Below are 6,733 nucleotides of genomic sequence, written 5' to 3' on the forward strand. Positions count from 1 at the left end.
CTGTGTTGTTCTCAGGGCGCTGGCTTCGTGCCCAGAGGGAGGGTGCGTGCCAGCAGACGCAGGGCTTGGTGCTGAGGAAAACATCTTCCCCGGGGAACTCCTGGAGCCTCTCCAGCCAGACCCCTGCCTACCCACTCCCACAGCCCGGGCCGGCCAAGCTGTGGGACTGAGCGCACGAACACCCCGAGACGGACTCAGAAAGGACGGTTATTTGGAGGCAGGCCTGGCAGGAGCGTCTCCGCCTGCCTGGTCTCCACGTCCCCTGGTCCACACCGGTGCTCTTTTTTTTAATTAAAAATTTTGTTTCCAATTACAGTTGACGTTCAATATTATTTTATATTAGTTTCAGCTGAACAGCATATTGGTTAGAAAGTCATGTACTTTACAAAGTGGTCCCCCTGGCGCTTCCAGTCCCCACCTGGCACCACACACAGATACTATAATATTACTGACTGCATTCCCTGTGCTGTACTTCACATCCCTACAACTGTTCTGTAACCACCAATCGGTGCTTCTCAACCCTTCCTCCTTTTTCACCCATTCCCTCCCAGCACCCTGCCCTCTGGCAACCACCAGTCTGTTCTCTGTATCTATGAGTCTGTTTCTGTTTTGTTTGTTTGTTTATATTGTTGTTTAGATTCCACGTATATGTGAAATCATATGGTATTTGCCTTTCTCTGAGTGACTTCTTTCACTTAGCTTAATACCCTGTAGGTCCATCCATGCTGTCACAAAAGGTAAAATTTCATTCTTTTTTATGGCTGAGTAATATTCCATTGTATCACAGCTTTTTAAAAATATATTTTTATTGATTTAAGACAGGAAGCGAGAGGGAGAGATAGAAACATCAATGATGAGAGAGAATCATTGATTGGCTGCCTCCTGCATGTCCCCCACTGGGATTGAGCCCAAAACCCCAGCATGTGCCCGGACAGGGACTTGAACCGTGACCTCCTAGTTCATAGGTCGATACTCAACCACTAAGCCACACTGGCCAGGCAGTATCACAGTTGTTTTATCCACTCATCTGTTGACAGGAACTCGTCTCCATAGCATCCACCAGTGCTCTTGTAATCACCTGGAGGCTGGAACAGTGTAGATGCCTGTGCGCCTCCCCTGCCCTCCCCTCCCCCCGCCCAGCTAATTCAGAGATTATTGAATTCCCTGGGCAGCCAATGCCCAGAACCACCACCAGTATTCAGGGTGTCTGCTACAATTTAACCCAGTTACTCTCCACTGAGCCAGGGCTGGGGCTGGGGAAGGAATATGAAAGGTGACAAATCCCTGTTCTTAAGGAGCCCCCTTCATTAATGACCAGGGAAGACCTGGTTGTTTGAAGATGGGGATGCAGAGAGAACAGGTCCTAGTCTGGGCTCTGTGACCTTAGGGCCATCATTTTACTGCTTGTGCCTCAGTTTCCTCACCTGTCACATAGTGCCTAGTCCCCGGGGCTATGTGAGATGGTGACACAGAGCAGTGCTGGGCCCCAGGACACACACGGAACGGATCACCTGCCAGGTGTGGCTACAGTGTCAGAGGGTCCAGACTTCCTGGAGCCCCCAGGTGGGATAGAAGTGGTGGCTAAGGCATGAGGAGCAGAGCTGGATTCCCACGGGTGTTGCCAGCACAGGCTCCTGAGGGAGCAGAGCACATGGGCTGGTCCTTGGAGACGAAAGGATTGCATGAACATTTATGGGGGAATCTGAGTATCCCCTTCCTTCTGTCCTAGGGAGCCCTCAGCCCAGGAACCAGGGCTCCCCTCCAGGCACAGGGGAGGCCTGAGAGCCCACCTGCCACCCAGAGCTCGCAGTCCCATGGTCCTCCCTGTTCCTCTGGGGTTCACCTTCTAGGGATGAAGAAAACGGTGTCAGGGCTGCTGACCTCAGGGGCACTGCTGGCCCGGCCCTGACAGGTGGCTGCACAGGCACCCTGAGACCTGGGGCGAGTGTGAATCTGGACTGTCCTGGGAGCCCTCCCCTAGAAGCCCCTCCCACCTGGGCTTGGTGTGCAGGTGTCCAGGGAAGGCGAGGGTCCAAGAAGCAGGCGAAATGGCCCCAAGGGCTGGGCTGCCACCTTCCACCTGCAGGATGCGTGGCCAGGGGCACATATTTGTGACAAGCACAGACGAAGTGTGGGCCACAGCCCTGGCACTTGGACTGCAAATACCGAGTCCTAAGGACCCCAGGCATGGTCCCTGGCCTCAGAGACCACAGCTCTGGAGAGAACAAGTCTTAAGGTGTGATTGTGATGCAATGTGATGAGAGCTGGAACAATGCAGCTCAGCAGGCTTCTCATCTGGGGAGAGATCTGAACTGGGTCTTGAAAGATGAATAGGAGCTCACAGATGGGCGAGGCCAGAGGGTGTTCCAGGCAGACACTAACTCACCACCTCTCACAGAATATGGAGTCTGTGTGTCCTTCACGGGGCTACAGTTCCTCTGTCACCTCTCGGCTTCTGATACTGTCACCCTTGGCTACTGGAGCCAGCAGAGGGCCAGATGGAGGAAGTAAGAAGTCATGTTCATCGAAATCTCTGGGTGGGCCTTGGTGCCACACACCTCCCAGGAGCCTCCTGCTGACCAGCTGTCACATCGCTCTGCAGCTGCCTTGGGTGTGGGCCCTCCCACGGTGTCTGCAGTTCCTCCTGCCAGACCCTTCTGCAGGTAGCTGCCATGGTGACAGATGCAGGGAGGCTCCTGTCTTTTGGCGTGGTTTACACTGAGGACACATGGGGGAGGGGGTTAGGACTTGCAAATGTGTCACCCACCAACTGTGCAGGGGGCGGGGGAGAGAACAGAGTCCCAGTGAGTCCGGACAGAGGCCATGGTCTTAGGATGCTCCTCAGAGGCCCCCTGGTCTCCTGTCCCCAATACTGGGCCAGTGCCTGCCTTCCCACACATGGTGGGAGAGGGGTCTTATGACAGCCCCTAGGTGTTCAAGGGAAGCCAATGTCTAGCTCAAGGTATACTTGGGGTGGCCTCACCGGTGACCTCTAAATCCAGAGCTCCTTAGGGCTTGGAACTATTGCATCAGCTCAGGTGCTGTTGCAGCAAGGAAAGTCCCCAGCAAGAAGTGGGTGGATGATGGGGACACAAAGGTACAGAGATAAGTCAGAAATAAACAGAGCTGATAGGTGGGGATACGTGTGTGGGATATCAGGCTCCTCATTGACAGCCTGCCTTCTGGACAAAGGGGAGGGGGGAGAGGGGGAGTTTATCTCACACACTGAACAAAGAAGTCAGCAGTCTTGAGACTTGTCAAGATAAAAGCACCAGATGGTCTCATAAATTCTGGGAAAAGCGACAACAAAATAAAAGGGGGACTTGAAATCTAGTCTGTTGTCCAAGATACCCAGCAAAGAACCTTTGAAACCTGTGTGTGTGTGTGTGTGTGTGTGTGTGTGTGTGTGCAGGTGGGGTATGGGGAGGGTGGTGGTATAAAACCCCTGAAGCCCCCACTGGGCACATACTCAGGCTAGCTGAGTTGCCCGCTTATGCTGTATGCCAGGAGTATTTCCCCCCCCTTTGGTTAATCCTCACCTGAGGATATTTTTTCATTGATTTTCAGAGAGATTAAAAGCGGGGAGGAGGGAGAGACAAAGAGAGAGAAACATCGGTGTGTTTATGGATATGAGTGAGAATAACATGAACCTCAGACCAATAGTGAACTCTGGGCAAGAGGGAAAAGGATGAGTAAAGAGGGCACATTTATAACTTTATTTTTTATATAAAACTAGAGGCCCAGTGTACAAAATTTGTGCATGGGAGGGGTGTCCCCTCAGCCCAGCCTGCACCCTCTCCAATCTGGGACCTCTTGGGGGATCTCCGACTGCCCCGATCCCCAGGATCGGGCCTAAACCAGCAGTTGGACATCCCTCGCACAATCCTGGACCCCTGGCTCCTAATCGCTCACCTGCCTGATTGCCCCTAACCGTCCCCCCTCCCACCTTGTTGCCCCCAACTGCCCCTGTCTGTTGGCCTGGTTGCCCCTAACTGCCCCCACCCCCTGCCAGCTTGCCACCCCCCAACTGCTCCCCCTGCCGGCCTGGTCACCACTGAAGCCTGCTGTTCAATCATTTGGTTGTCTCTCACTAACCCTCTTGCTGGCCTGGTTGTAGGCAGCCATCTTGTGAGGGCATGAGGGTTAATTTGCATATCATCTCTTTATTCTATAGGATAAGGGGCATTGAAGCAAAAAGAACAAAAAAAATATCCAGCATCTATACATCTGGGTAGCGAATATATAGATGACCATTACTTTTTTTTTTTTCTGACTAATGAAAAGAGAAATACCACCATTTAAGATTTTTATTTTTTAAAAAATCCCTAAAACATAAAGTGGTTTGGGAGGCAGGGAGAAGGAGGGTGAGCCTGGCAGAAGCCAACCCACTGGCTGGGACCAGAGCCCTGGGCTCCTGGAGGCTGGTCACTGCCGAAGAGGTGTATCAGGCCAGGGACAGGGCAGAGGACCACTTAGAAATCCCGTCAGCATAAATAAATGAATGAATGAATGAATGAATATATAAATAAAAGTCTCAAGTCATTTCAAGTTGTCTTGTTTAATTCTTAGTCCTTGAGCTTCTGCAGTGCAGTCTCAACTTTCTCTCTACATTAGATTTTCCAGATCCGCTGAAGATGAGGACCTGGCTGTGTCCCTTTGTGGGTGAGGGAGGTGGAGGTAGGGTGACCTGGCATCCCAGAGGGGAAGCGCCATGTGAGTGCTCATGTTTCATACTGCCCATCTCTGGATCAGATGCGCAATCCCTGTGTCCTCCATGCCGTGGGCCGTCTCATCCTTCACCTCAAAGTACGTCTGAGAAAGAATACTAGAGGTTGCGATTCCGGCTTCTCAGAAAGGACCCCTAATTTGTTCAATCACAGGGGGTGCTTGTGGACTGCTCACCAGCAGAAATGGTCTTAGATCTGTCACTACAATGTGGAATAAGAACAGTCAGAATAAAAGAGTCTTATATCTCTTAAAATGCAATCTTGTTGAAAGGTTAGAGTCAGTGATGCGTGGGCAGGTTAAATAGCCATCTCAGTTGGTGAATGAAGAAAACTTGAATTTATTTAAGGAAAAAGGGGTGGGGGAATGAGGATACCCAAAGGAAAGGGCTACACAGCACTGAGCCAAAGGGTACTGGGCCAATACACTCAGGGCAGTGGAACAAGGAAGGGAATAGAAGAAGCAGCAGGAGAGCCGGGGCTGGCTGCTTTGGCTCACTGGGAGGTCAGAGAAAGGGGCCTTGGGGACAGGCGCAGGGGGTGAGCGGGGATGAGCTGCTGCCGCCCACCGTTTCCCTGGTTGCAAGGCTCATGAGTCCCCTTAGAAGTTAGGGGACACATGCCTGTGGGGAAAGGAGAGGGAGAAGGAATGGCACAGGCTTGCTCCCCTCGGGGAGAGTGCACATGGGGTCCTGTGTTCTGAGTGTATCTATCGCTCTCTTGCTGTTGGGAATCTTAAGGCAGGTCTCAGGGGAGGGTCTCAATAGAATATTCATCAGCTTCCCAGGTGTGCTCTTTCAGGGTCACTGATTGGTTGGCACCAGGGCAGCTGGTCCTGAGGCAGCCTTGGGGTCCCTGGTCTGGTTTTGCTGCTTTTCTGGACCTGGAGCTGACATACAACTGAGGCCTAGATGCTATCTCTAAGGGAGGAAAGGTTAAGGGATCTAAACCAAATGACTTGGCTATGCGAGGCTACCCTGGGCACCAGGTTCTTGTCTTCCCAGTGTTGCCCTGGCTAGGCATCGGGGCTTTCTGCCTGGTGAGTTTCTGTACCGGGCCCAGCGTCCTTGCTCTGCTCATGTCTGCCTAATACCTATCTCATGCTTGTTTCCCCTGCCACATCTCCAACAGGGATTAGCCCAGCGCTAGAGAGCAGTTTGGGGAGAATTAAAAAGAAATTGAAAGCAGATATCGCCCTTAAGAATGTTGTTTGCCAAAAACAAAACAGAGCATTCTATCAGAACTGCAGAGAGCCTGTAAAATGCCGCAGGTTGAGTCTTAGGTTGGGAGGCAGCTGGACTGGCCCGAGGCACGGGGCTGCCTACACAGGGGCAGAGAGTGCTGTCTGTGGAGGAGGGCTCCTCACCGCTGGCCACTCTCCCGGTGGCTGCTGGCAGGATCCTGGCTGGTTTGTGCTAAAGGGGCCCTGCGGATATTTGCTGGGCTTGCAGCAAGCAGCTCTCTCATGCGGCCGGGCCCTGTTTGTGCTCACCATCATTTCAGAGGCCTTTTCCTGCCGTAATGGGTTCCCCTTATGAAGAATTAAATCCACCATGGAGTTGAAAACAGAGTGTGAGATTGCAAAGAATGTCAGCATGCACAGGCAAGCGCTCCCCCTTCCCTGCACCCCCCTCCTGTCCCACTCGGTTATAAAGGTGCCCCCATGTGCTCAAGACTCATCATAGCCCTGTTTTGCATATCAAATGGCAAGAAGCTAAAGAGCAAGGCTCATTAGTCCATTATGCCTATGTACATAGCTCTCACATGATATCTTCCTTCTGCATGTCTTCAGGGCTTTTACCAGAGTGATATTTGTTAAGCTCCTACGGGCGGAAACGTTATTGAACCAAGAACAATCCATCAATATTTACTAAACAGCCGCTGTGTGCACAGGCTCCTGCCAGGTGCTGTGGGAGGTTGCTGAGGGAGGAGATAAAGAGGTCACTGTTGATAAGAAAGCTGTAGTCATGGAGGAAACATCACAACCTCCAAGGCATCCGCACGGTGGA

This window comes from Myotis davidii, unplaced genomic scaffold, assembly GCF_000327345.1.
Source record: "Myotis davidii unplaced genomic scaffold, ASM32734v1 scaffold512, whole genome shotgun sequence".
Taxonomy (NCBI): Eukaryota; Metazoa; Chordata; class Mammalia; order Chiroptera; family Vespertilionidae; genus Myotis; species Myotis davidii.